Source organism: Bubalus kerabau, chromosome X (genome assembly GCF_029407905.1).
Source record: "Bubalus kerabau isolate K-KA32 ecotype Philippines breed swamp buffalo chromosome X, PCC_UOA_SB_1v2, whole genome shotgun sequence".
Taxonomy (NCBI): domain Eukaryota; kingdom Metazoa; phylum Chordata; class Mammalia; order Artiodactyla; family Bovidae; genus Bubalus; species Bubalus kerabau.
The window spans coordinates 165,360,369-165,374,405 of record NC_073647.1 but is presented as its reverse complement, the minus strand read 5'-3'; positions in this window follow the sequence as shown (position 1 = coordinate 165,374,405).

Here is a 14,037-nt window from a genome sequence, read left to right as displayed (position 1 = left end):
CTTTGCAATTCCATGAACTTTAGCCCCCCAGGCTCCTCTGTCCATGGCATTCTCCAGGCAAGAATACTGGAGTGGGTTGCCATTCCTTCTTCAGGGGATCTTCCTGACCCAGGGATCAAACCCGGGTCTCCTGCCTTACAGGCAGATTCTTTACCATCTGAGCCACCAGGGAAGCCTATGTCAGTTCTGGAGGGAGGCAAATATTAATACGTGTTTCTGTTTGCATTTATCACACACAGACATCTCAGAGCACAAACGGGCTTTTCACTCTGGGTCTGTAAATGAGCTGCCACTCATCCGTGTGGTTTTTTGTGTGTGGGGGTGGGGGTTGGGGGCGGGAATGGGATTTTTCAGTCCCTGCACAAGACGGCTTTATACCCTGGGGTCTGCAAGGCCTGTGCGTCTGCCAGCGGAACATTAACAAACTCCAGGAGGGAAACAGAACCTCCTTCAGTCTGTGCGGTGGAGCGGGAGCCTGCCCCAGGGATCAGAGAGGTGCTGTGAGCTGGAGGCTGGTGGGGCCTGGGATGGGCACAGCCACAGCTAAGCGGGGGCAGGACCCTGCTGATAATAGGAGTGTAAGCTCTGCTGGCTGCATCTGCGTGCCAGGGGTGGCCGGAGGTCTCAGGGCAGAGGGTGGGGGTGAAGAGGAAGATTCTAGAAGCCAAGGACAAATTGGCACTTGCCATCTCATCTGAAAAAGCAGAGACGTCACTTTGCCAACAAAGGTCCATCTAGTCAAAGCTATGGTTTTCCCAGTAGTCTAGTACGGATGTGAGACTTGGACCATAAAGAAGGCTGAGCACTGAAGAACTGATGCTTTTGAATCATGATGTTGGAGAAGACTCTTGAGTGTCCTTTGGACTGCAAGGAGATCAAACCAGGCAATCCTAAAGAAAATCAGTCCTGAATATTCATTGGAAGTAGTGACTAATGCTGAAGCTGAAACTCATACTTTAGCCACCTGTTGTGTGAAAACACGCTGATGCTGGGAAAGATTGAAGGGAGGAGGAGGGGATGGCAGAGGATGAGATGGTTGGATGGCATCACTGACTCAATGGATATAAGTTTGAACAAGCCCTGGGAGATCGTGAAGCACAGGGAAGCCTGGCGTGCTGCAGCTCATGGGGTGAAAAAGAGTTGGACACGACTTTAGTGACTGAACAACGGCAACCAGCGGTAAGGACTTGGTGCCTTCACTACTGAGGCTGTGGTTTCAGTCCCCAGTTAGGGCACTAAGATTCCACAAGCAGTATGGTGTAACCAAAAATTAAAAAAACTTATCTTTTTTGGTTAGTGTGCATTTTGATAAGCATCCAAAGAATAAAAATGTTGAACAAAATAGAAAAAATGACATGAACTCACCCCTGTTCCAGCCAAATTTTAGCATAAAATTTGAAAAATCCCAAATTTTAGCATAAAATTAAAGAAAAAAAATTTCTAAAATAAAATTTGAAAATTGTAAAATTTTAGTATAAGATAAAAAAAATTCTAAACAAAGATTGGGGAGCGTGCAAATAACCTGCCCTTTTATCCGCATGAAACAGTTTTCATGCGTTCCTGTGTTCCTGGTTTTGTACTATTTCTGATGAAACCGTCCAGACGTCCACCGATGGTCTGCATTCAGTATACCCGTTGTAAGCGTGGACTCAGGACCCTGACCTATTAAGGGACTTTGACCCTGCCCTGTTCTGTGTTCTGTTTGTTCGTCCAGGGTCTGTCACGGTTGTGATCAGTTGTAACTTCTCGCCCTCAGCTTGCCGCCTCTCTCGGTCCCTCGTCTTTTAATTTACTGACAGTTTGTTACGCTGGGACGTGGCGTAACTAAATGGGCTAACATTGGGTCGTCTGAGTGTGTGCTACATGCCCAAGAACATGGATAAATAACACAGTCCATAAAAAGGCCAGATCTCGGAGATCTGGTAGCGTAATGGCATGGGAGAGGGGAATCATTTACTTAGATAATTCAGCGTTCAATTACACGGTATGACGCAGAAAGACGACAGAGAAACATAGGGAGAGAGGACAGGCTTGGGAGTGGGGCAGTGCTGTTGAAGCAGAGTCTTTAAAGATGACTAATAGCCTTAAGGGGTTTCCCGCGCGGCGCTGGTGGTCAGGAACCCGCCTGCCAGTGCAGCAGACAGGAGACCCAGGTTCGATCCCTGGGGCGGGAAGATCCCCTGGAGGGGGGCACGGCAACCCACTCCAGTATTCCTGCCTAGAGAATCCCATGGACACAGGAGCCTGGTGGCTACAGTCCGTGGAGTCGCAGAGTCAGACACGACTGAGTGAGCAGGCACTCCAGAGGACAGGAAGAGGACAGGCCTGCTGGCAGCGGCCCTCAGCCGGCGCACGGCTCCTTCCGTCGCTGCTCACCTGGGTCGCACGTCGAACGGGACCCCAGACAGATGCCCCTCTGTCCTGCTTCCCCCCACCCTCACTGCCACCTGTTTGGCAACAAAAAAGTCTGTCAGTAAATGCTCTTGTTAGGGTTTCATGTGTGCTCTGAATTCCCTCCCTGACAAGCCCTGCCGGTTCACCCTCCCCTCCCTGCCCCCAGCTCCATTTCAAGGTTTTTTGATGATACAGAAAAGACTTTGGTATTTGGATAATAAAATTTTCTGACTTGCCTTCCACCACCTTCAACTCAATTTCCTGTCCCAAGAGACGGTGCGTCTCTGTGTGTGTGTGTGTGTGTGTGTGTGTGTGTGTGTGATAGAATCGAATCAAATTCCTTATACATGGGGAAACAGCTGCGGTTTACTCTGAATATTCAGCACTGTGAACAGGTCAGGGTGATGGATGGAGTATGGAAATGTGTCTGGGGCAGGTAATGAAACCGCAGAACGCGCGGCCAGAGTGCAGGAAATAATGAAGTCGATTGCACATCCCCACAAAGTGCGGAATTGCGCATTACAGCGCGCGGCCCCACATCCTCCTGTCATCGGACCCATGAGAGCTCCGTCTTGGGGTGGGGGAAACGGTTGTTCACAGATTACAACTTGATGTACAAGAGGGTATGGAAATACAGGGGCCGCCTGCCACAGCGTCCGCAGACAAGACGGATGTCCCCGTGGGAAATGAGTGTGAGCTGTGGGTCACGCAAGCTCAGACGGTAAAGAGTCCGCCTGCAGTGCAGGAGGTCCAGGTTCCATCCCTGGGTGGAGACAGTCCCCTGGAGGAGGGCGTAACAACCCACTCCAGTATTCTTGCCTGGAGAATCCCGTGGACACAGGAGCCTGGCAGGTACAGTCCATGGGTCCCAGAGAGTTGGACGTGACTGAGCAAATGTCACTGTGGGTCATGCAAGATATCGACGCATCTCGTAAGGACTCCCAGGGCCCTGGAGGTGATACAGAACTGCAGACACATTAGAGTGTGTGCGTATTTGCTCAGTCGTGTATCCCACTATTTGCAAACCCATGGACTGCAGCCTGCCTGGCTCCTCTATCTGTGGGATTTCCCAAGCCAAAATACCGGAGTAGGTTGCCATTTCTTCCTGCAGGGGATCTTCCCAACCCAGGGATTGAACCAGTGTCTCCCACACTGCAGGTGGATTATTTACCATCTGAGCCACTTGGGAAGCCCCACTTTATACAGACAAGGGTGGACTTTCACAGGATGGACAGCCTGGACAATCAGACACTGGCCCATCCCAACACGGGAGGCGGGACAGGGATTCCTGGGCACAGGAGAGTGTTGGGAGGACAATTTGTGCTAAAAATGAAGCAGTTCGCAGTCTGTGAGGGCCCTGGGCTGTGCGCTATGGTGACCTGTCCTGGGTAAGCACACACATTGTAACTGTCTGTTATTTATGCTGCAAAAGCTGGTGTTTACTGTGTTTCTTCCTTGGTCACCATGCCGGACACAATGCTGGGAGAGATTTGGGGTGCACAGAGGCGGGGCTGGAGGGGCTTCGGGAGGGGACGTGCCTTCCTGGGAGGTGTTTAGAGCAGTAAGACTTAGCTTTTCCCCAAAGTCTCGCTGAGACACGTGTGATGCCCACAGGGCCCCTGATACAAAAGGGGGTCAGCGCCGTCCTTGTGCGGACCAATGGGGAAGCAAGGTCTTCAGCCCAGACACTGGGCTGGACCCACAGGGCCCAGGGGCCCAGATGCACTCAGTGGTGCCCTTTCCTCCCCTTCCTTCTTCGTCAGCCTCTCAGAACCTCAGCACGGGGCCTTATGAGAAAGCAGGGTCTCTGCAGCTGTGATGGAGTGAAGGATCTGAGATGAGGTCCTCCTGGATGGGGGTGGCCCTAAACCCAGGGACAGGGTCCTTATAAGACACGGAAGAGGAGAGACACGGACACAGAGGAGAAGCCACGTGGAGACAGAGGCAGAGACGGGAGGGAGGCGGCCACCAGCCCAGGAATGGACGCCCGGAGCCCCCAGAAGCCGAAAGAGGCAGGAAGGACCCTCCCCTAGAGCCTCTGGACAGGGCTCAGCCCTGGGACCCCTTGAGCTCAGACGTCTGGTCTCCAGGGCTGGGGGAGGATGGATACCTTGCTTTTAAGGTGTCCACTTAGCAGGTATCTGCTGGCCCCGGGGAGCCCACACGGTAGGGGACAGCGGGGACTGAACACAGCCCGTCAGCCTGGAGCCTGGCTGCAAGCAGACATCACGACGACTGTACTCAACAGCACACGCGGTGTCTCGTGACAGGCGGTTCAGGCGAGTCTGCCCGGACACCGTGGTCCTTCTCTGACCACCACCCCCGAGGCTGAGGAGGCGGCCGTCTGGGCTACCGTGTCCCCCACCCACCAGGAGCCTCGGGGAGGGGACGGCTGGCAACAGGCTGGCGTTTGGCAGCACATACGTCGCACTATTTTAAGGGCTCGCGTGCGTGCCCCAGAGGTTACATCCCAGCACATTTCGGGAAGTGACAACCACACGTGAACTGCAGCTGCCGGGCTGAGCGGCTGTGGCAGTGAGGCTCTGAGGACAGAGGCGCCCCGGGCGCTGGGGGGCTTTCGCCGGGAGCAGGGGGATGCGGAGCCCGCATGGGTTCCGCTGACAATGTGGAGTTTGGTGTTGGGTGTGCGGGGCCATGCCCGGGAGGAGACTAGATAGTTCCGTGGTGTCGGCAAGTGTCTTCCTCCGTCTCCCCAAGGGCTGTCCTGGCGGCGTGGGAAGCAAACTCTTCCTTGCAGGGGCTCGAAGAGCCAGGGGCACCACTGATGTTCACACAGAGCGGACGCCGTCGGTGGGAGCTGAAGACTGGCCTCTCCACTGCCCGTCCCATCACCATCGTCAGGGACACCAGGGGTCAACACGGGTCTTGTTTTTGGCTGTCTCAACTTCTCTGCCGAACTGTCCTGCCACTGATCACTAGGGCAGAGTTAGATCTGTTCGTCAGGAAAAGTGTTCGTTGCTTGGTCGTGTCCAACTCTTTGTGACCCCATGGATTATAGCCCACCAGGCTCCTCCGTCCATGGGATTCTCCAGACAAGGATGCTGGAGTAGGTTGCCATTCCCTTTTCCAAGGGATCTTCCTGACCCAGCGATCGAATCCACATTTCCTGCATTGCAGGTGGATTCTTTACTGTCTGAGCCAACAGGGAAGCCTGGGTTTCAGAAAGGAATTTGTTTACTCGCTGGGCCTTTGTTTTTGACTCTCTGTAAACCCAAGCCAGACCACATTGCCCAAACCAGTCAAATGCTTTCTATGCAAAGGCACTGGCGTGGTGGATGTTGGAATCCTTGAAAACTAACTCACGTATTGAGCTTGAGTTTCCTTCCAGACACCAGATGAAAGGGAAATAGGTGGTAGACAGACATGACAGACAGACGGATGATAGACAGATGAGCAGATAGATAGATCATAGATACACACATGCAGTAGGTGGATATATAGACTAGAGATACACGGAGAAATGATACATTAGATTAGATGGAAATGTAGGTGATACATAGATGATAGATTTATGATACATACATACATAGATGCTGTGTGCTCAGTCACTCAGCTCTGTCCAGTTTTATGTGACCCCATGGACTGTAGCCGACCAGACTCCTCTGTCCAGGGGATGCTCCAGGCAAGAATACTGAAGTGGGCTGCCCTTTCCTCCTCCAGAGGATCTTCCTGACCCGGGGATGGACCTCGAGTCTTTTGCATCTCCTGCATCGTCAGCCGGGTTCTTTACTGCTGAGCCATCTGGGAAGCCCTGATTAGCAATTAGGTTTTCTCATTAAAAACTAGAGTCCACCCATCGCAGGCAGGGGGTCTTCATCACTCCATGTGTTGAGCAGGCTGCACCCACCAGCCCTTGAAAGTTCCCCACCTGGTGGGTCTGAGGGCACAGGGAAGACTGTGTCGCACCCATGCTCTCGCGGGGGGAGGCGGAGCCCTGGCCCCTTGAACGTGATAACCGCCCCCAAGGAGGCCTCAACCAAGTGCCTTCTGCAGCTCCGAGCTGCTTGTCTGGCAAGGGCTGCAGGTCAATAGCGTATGGTTATGGTGCCAATGAGGGTGTGATCAAGGTGGACTGTGTTGTCAGAGTTCAGAGGACGGAGCCCCATGTGGACGCTGAGCGCCAGGAGAAGGGCTGGGGTGGTCCTTCGGCTCATGAAAAAGAGTGTGGTGGAGGCCTTCCCGGGGCCTCCCAGATGACTGGAGTGGTCAAGAACCCACCAGTCAAGGCAGGAGATCTTAGAGACATGAGTTCGAGTCCTGGGTTGGGCAGATCCCCTGGAGGAGGGCATGGCAACCCACTCCAGTATTCTTGCCTGGAGAAGCCCATGGACGGAGGAGCCTGGTGGGCTACAGCCCATGGGGTCGCAGAGAGTCAGACACGACTGAGCTACTAAGCATAGCACAACTAGAGAAAGCCCGTGCCCGGCAATGAAGACCCAGCACTGCCCGAAATGAATGAAGGTATTTTTACAAAGTATGGTAGACACACACTGGAAAAGACCACGATGCTTGGAAAGAGTCAGGGCAGGAGGAGAAGAGGGTGACAGAGGATGAGATGGCTGGATGGCATCACTGACTCAATGGACGTGAGTCTGAGTTAACTCCGGGAGATGGTGATGGACAGGCAGGCCTGGCGCGCTGCAGTACACGGGGTCGCCAAGAGTCGGACACAACTGAGCGACTGAAGAACAGGACAACCGCAAGCACTTAAGTTCATTTAAGGAACTGTTGTGTATTTTTATAATTTCCCTCCGGCTGAATGCCATTCATTTCATGACGATGATGTTAACTTGAAGCAAGTCGGACACGACTTGACGACCGAGCAGCAGCAATAACAGACACGCAGACACACGACGCCAGTGGGGCCCTGCGGAGGGGCGGCCAGTGAGGGTCCAGGCGTGGACGGGGTGCCATGCTGGGCTGTGTCCAGCATCTCTACAGCGCGGGGGGCGGGGGGACCACATGTCGCCTGGCCCACGTCTCCCGGACGCCTCGCCCATCTGAGTGGGAGAGTTTATTTCTGGCCGCAGCACAAGTGGACCAGATTCCGACGGTCTAAAAACATCCCCCGGGAGCGTGCAGGGGACATGTGTCCACACGCCTCCCTGCCCGACACCTGATATTGGGCGGCCTCGGCAGGGCTATTTTGGGACAGCAGCTGGAGGAAGGCTGGAGCTGGGCGGTTCTGCCGTTCTAGCGGTAGACGGCCGAGGGATTCCTAGCCTGGCTGACGTGTCCACATCCAGGGCTTGGGAGCCCCGAGGGGCTGATAACCTCAAAAGGGTCCCCCCGGGACTTCCCTGGTGGCGCAGTGGCTAAGAACACGCCTGGCAGTGCAGGGTGGTACTCCAGTTCCCTCCCTGGTCTGGGAAGATCCAACATGCCGTGGCACAACCAAGCCCGAGTGCCACGACTCCTGTGCTTGCCTGCCTGGAGCCCGCACTCCACAACAGGAGACGCCACCGCTCTCTCCCGCTGCACAAAGCTTGCTCGGAGCAGCGAACACCCAGCACAGTCAAAAAATAAAATTGTTGATCAGTTGTTCAGTCATGTCCGACTCTTTGTGACCCAATGGACTGCAGGATGCCAGGCCTCCCTGTCCATCAGCAACTCCCGGAGTTTACTCAAACTCATACCCATCGAGTCAGAAATGCCATCCAACCACCTCATCCTCTGCCGTCCCCTTCTCCTGCCCTCAATCTTTCCCAGCATCAGGGTCTTTTCAAATGAGTTAGCTCTTCGCATCAGGTGGCCAAAGCATTGGAGTTTTAGCTTCAACATCAGTCTTTCCAATGAACACCCAGGATGGATTTCCTTTAGGATGAACTGCTTGGATCTCCTTGCAGACCAAGGGACTCTCAAGAGTCTTCTCCAACACCACAGTTCAAAAAGTATCAATTCTCCAGCACTCAGCTTTCTTTACAATCCAACTCTCACATCCATACATAACTACTGGAAAAACTATAGCCTTGACTAGACAGACCTTTGTTGGCAAAATAATGTCTCTGTTTTTAATATGCTGTGTAGGTTGGCCATAGCTTTTCTTCTGAGGAGCAAGCGTCTTTTAATTTCATGGCTGCAGTCACTGTCTGCAGTGATGGTGGAGCCCAAGAGAATAAAAAATAAAGTGATTAATTTTATAAAAAAGCAAGGTAAGCATCCTGTGGTGGGACCACTTGGCCCCAAGGCTCCCGGCTCAGTTATGGAATCCTTGTTATTGAAGTTCGTTTTTATTTTCCTCTGGGTCAGAGACAGAGAAACTGCCCTATATCAGAACCGTGCAGCTTCATCCCAGCCAGGACGCACAATTCCGATTTCTGACCCCTGCACTGCTGACGTCAGAAACCCGTTTCCCCTCCCCGTGCCCTTCAAGCAGAGCAAATGCTGATGGGTTTAAGTCCAGTCTGCGATAAACGAGTCGGCAGTTTAAAGAGGCAGGCAGGACCGAGGTGCAGAGCGCTGACCGCTCCCCGGAGGGAAACAGGTCCTAGATCCTTGGCAGCTGCTTCACTGCTTCCTAAAAGTGTGAGGGCTTATTTAATACACGAAGAATTTTTCAATCAGCTACTAAGATGGGATGCATCAACTCTGTTACTGATGACGGGCTTGCAGGACCAGACTGGCACCCTTCCCTCAGATTTCTATGGGGAAAGTGAATCTAAACTCTTTGTGCTGTTTTGTTTTTTTTTTTTCTTTTTAGCACTTCACAGGCCTGCACATGGTAAGAGCCACAAATTGCATAGCGTAATTGTTTTGTCTTCCCGAGACAAAAAAAAGGGGGGGCTTTTTGTTCAAGCAGGTAATAAACCTGGACAAAACATAACCGTTATTTTTTTTAATGCATATATATGGAATCTAGAGCTTCCCTGGTTGCTCAGTGGTAAAGAATCTACCTGCCAATGCAGGAGACACAGGAGACTTGGGTTCCATCCCTGGGCCAGAAAGATCTCCTGGAGGAGGAAATGGCAACCCACGCCAGTATTCTTGTCTGGAGAATCCCATGGACAGAGGAGCCTGGCGGGCTACAGTCCATGGGGTCGCACAGAGTCAGGCTTGACTGAGAACACTCCCGTGGGTATGGACTCTAGAAGGATGGTACTGAGGAGGCTGTTTGCAGAGCAGCACAGAGAACAGACTCGTGGACAAGGGTGGGAACGAGAGGGAAGGGGAGATGAATGGAGAGCAGCGTGGATGCATGTGCACCAACATTTGTAAACAGACAGCAGTGGGAATTTGCTGTGTGACTCAGGGAACTCAGACTGGGGCTCTGTAACAACCTAGAGGGGTGGGAATGGGCGGAAGGTGGGAGGCAGATTCAAGAGGGAGGGCACGTGCACCCATGGTTAATTCATGTTGATGTATGACAGAAATCAAACCAATATTGTACTCATCAATCAACTACAAATAAATATTAAAAACATATATATCGTTGTGTTAAAGTGAAAACGTTCTACCAAAAAATAAGAAGAGGGATGTCCCTGGGGATTCAGTGGCTAGTGTTCTGTGCTTCACTGCACAGGGCACAGGTTTTGATCCCTGGTTAGGGAACTAAGATCCCACATGCTGTGTGGAACAGCCAAAAGAGGCAGAAAAAAAGAAGAAGAAACCCAAACCGTTCACTGATGTTTACGCATTCCCATGTACCTTTGATCTCCAATGACGAGGCTGTGTTTCTGTGATCTGTTTTCCAAAGGAACAAAAGAGTGCTTGGTTGTAGATAGTCTGTTGGTACGTCTGCTTTGATATCTATTTTAAATAAAACCTAAATTTGTGTTGGAGATCCAACAAGTCACTCCTAAAGGAAATCAGCCCTGAATATTCATTGGAAGGACTGATGCTAAGGCTGAAACTGCAATCCTTTGGCCACCTGATGCGAAGAGCTGACTCATTGGCAAAGACCCTGATGCTGGGAAAGACTGAAGCTGGGAGGAGAAGGGGGCGACAGAGGATGAGGTCGTCGGATGGCATCACCCACTCAATGGATGTGAGTTGGAGCAGGCTCCGGGAGACAGGGAACGACAGGGAAGCCTGCGTGCTGCAGTCCATGGGGTCGCAGAGTGGGACGTGATTGAGCGACTGAAGACCAACAACAGCGGCAGATCTGTGTCGCTGCCCATGGGGCTCCTTTGTGCACTGTGTCTGCTGTGTCCAGGGGTGAAGGATGCTCCCAAGGCTGGGTGCCCCGGGACCCTCAAGGACCCCACAGTTCCCTCATTCCTCTGGGCCGTGCCGGGCTGGGGACAGGGACAGTTCAGGGTCCACTGAGCGGCCAGCGGCTCTCTCTCGCCTTGTGGTAGCCACTGCTCACGCCCTCCCCTTTCTTTCGTGTTTGTTTAAACTCAGACACTCAAAGTCTGTGCTTCCTTTAGCCACGACAGGTGGGCAGGAGGGTGACCACTTAGCTTTTATTTTTTTTCTAATAGAGTTGTTTCCCTCAAATTCACATAAGCATTCAGTATGATGTTAACTGTGGGTTTTTTGTAGACGCCCTTCGTCAGGTTGATGGAGAGCTTTCTGTTCTTTGTGCATTGATTTTTTATCATCAAAGGTGTCGGCCTTTTTTCCCAAATGCTTTTTCTGTGTAAATCACGATAATCATGTTTTTTTTCTTTTCCTTTATGCTATTCGTAAGGTGGCTGAAACAGATTGATCTTGTTTAAAAACAGGGCTTTACTGAGATATGAAAGCTTCCCTGATGGTTCAAGCAGTAACGTTGTCTCTCCACCTACAATGCAGGAGACATGGGTTTGAACCCTGGGTCAGGAAGATCCCATAAAGAAGGGAATGGCTACCCACTCCAGCGTTCTTGCCTGGGAAATCCCACACACAGAGGAGCCTGGTGGTCTATAGGACGTGGGGTCGCAGAGAGTCGGACACGCCTGAAGCCACTGAGCACACAGCAGGCTAAGATATAGCTCACATGAGACAATTTACCCACAGAAGGGCCTGATTCACCGGAGAACTCTGCTCAGTGTCACGTGGCAGCCTGCATGGGAGGGGTTTTGGGGGGAGAACGCATCCATGTATTTGAGTAGCTGAGTCCCTTCACACTCCACCTGAAACCACCACAGCGTTGTTAATTCACGATCAGATCAGATCAGATCAGTCGCTCAGTCGTGTCCAACTCCTCGCGACCCCATGAATCGCAGCACGCCAGGCCTCCCTGTCCATCACCAACTCCCGGGTTTGGCGGGAGAACGCATCCACGTATTTGAGTAGCTGATTCCCTTCACATTCCACCTGAAACCACCACAGCGTTGTTAATTCACTAACCCAATACAAAATAAAAAGGAAAACTAATCAAGTGTTCAGTTCAGGGATGTTTTAACGTGTTCATCGTGGAACAGCCATCAGTTCGGTCACTTTCAGACCATGTTCATCAGCTTAGAAAGAAAGTCCACGTCCCTTTGCCATGACCCTGAAGCCCTCCAAGCAGCTTCTGGCACCATGGATTCATTTTCTGTATCCATGGATTTTCGTGTTTGGGACATTTCCTGTAAATGGAATCCTTTTCCATAGACGGGTGTCCCTGCATGTCTGCTTCCCTCACTGAGAATCTCGTGTTCAAGGTCCATCCTTGCTGTAGCCTGTGTCAGAGCTTCACTCCTTTTCAGGGCCACATAATATTCCACCGTGCTGATAGACCACATTCTGTTTATCCATCCATCCATCCACCTGTCATCTATCCATTCACCCATCCAACCACCCATCCATCCACACACTCATCCATCCACCCATCCATAAACCCTCCACCCATCCATCAATCCATCCTGCACCCCCTCATCCATCCGTGCACACTGGGTCACTTCTCAGATGCTCCTCTGAATAATGCCACTGTGGGCATTGTTGTGAAAGAATGTCCTTCAGACCTTCCTTCCAATTCTTCAGGGTAAACACCCAGAACGAAGGCTGCTGGGTCACATATGCAGTTCAGTTCAGTTCAGGTGCTCAGTCGTGTCTGACTCTTTTCGACCCCATGAATCGCAGCACGCCAGGCCTCCCTGTCCATCACCAACTCCCAGAATTCACTCAAACTCACATCCATCGAGTCGGTGATTGCATCCAGCCATCTCATCCTCTGTCGTCCCCTTTTCCTCCTGCCCCCAATCCCTCCCAGCATGAGTCTTTTCCAATGAGTCAAATCTTCACATGAGGTGGCCAAAGTATTGGCGTTTCAGCTTTAGCATCCTTCCTTCCAAAGAACACCCAGAACGGAGGCTGCTGGGTCACATATTACATCTATGTAATCTTTTTTCCCCACAGCAGCTGCACCATTTTGCCAGCAACATGGATAAACCTTCCCTGTAAAAAGTCAGGTTAACAACTGTGGTCCTGTGAGCTTCTCTTTCTGTTGTTGTCAAGTGCTTAGGGAGGTTGGATATGCCGGGTTGAAAATATGGCCCCAACCTATGCCTGTGCTGGGTTCTTGTTCAGTTGCTAAGGCATGTCTGACTCTGCGACCCCACCGACTGTAGCCCACCAGGCTTCTCTGTCTATCCTCCGTCCATGGGATTCTCCAGGCCAGAACACTGGAGTGGGTTGCCATTTCCTCCTCCAGGGGATCTTCCCAAGCCAGGGATCGAACCCGTGTCTCCTGCATTGAGGGCGTATTCTCTACCACCGAGCCACTGGGGAAATCTCCCTCCTGCAGGGAATTAATGCCTTTAGGGGCTCACAGCGGGCTGCGGCTGGTGGCGGTTGGCGACACCTGGTGGACAAGACGGAAATGACCATCGCAGGCGAATCCTTCCAACCAGCCCGCCCTCCCAGCAGCTTTCAAGGGTTCTCAGCCAGAACCCAGAAACCTGGCCGAGCACAGGCGCCCAGACTTCACCTGACCGCACAGATCTGCTGGTCTCCGTGACCGGACAGCTCTGCCAACCCTGTGAGCACGGCAGTTAACCCAGCTCATGGCCCGGGACGTGGCCACGCTCCGGAGGTGTGTCTGTCTCATCGGTCTCCCAGACCTTCTTCCTGACGGCGGGCGTGGGGGTACCAGCTGCCACCATGGCCGGGGTTGGGGGGGACAGCTGGGCTTGACCTCTCCACCGGTGAGGTGGCTTCCTTCCGCCCTTCCTTCCGGGCAGGCTGGGTCCGTTTACAGGTCTCTGTGGGCGTCGCTACACCCATTTCCCATCTTGTCCCCAGGAGGGTGACCCTTCCATCCTGACGCCCACCCCCTCTCTCCCAGCAGACCTGCCCACTCTGCACCTGCTAGAAGAACAACATTCCAGGGGCTCCAAGGCGGCTTCAGAGGCTTGGTGACGGTCCTCGGGGTGAAAGCCAAGGCAGTATATAGCCCAGGAGGAGGGGACAGACCGGCTGGGTCAGCAAGATCGCACAGGCCTGGATCCGCACGCCATGTGCCTGGCACAGCATCTAAAAAAATGTATAACTTAACGTGCAGTTTATTTTGATTCTCTTTTTAAAACTGCTGTACGCTTGATTTACAAGAGTATACTAGTTCCTTGGAAGAAAAGCTATGACCACCCTAGACAGCACATTAAAAAGCAGAGACGTCACTTTACCAACAAGGGTCCGTCTACTCAGAGCTACGGTTTTTCCAGGAGTCACGTATGGATGTGAGAGTTGAACCATAGAGAAAGCTGAGCTCAGAAGAAT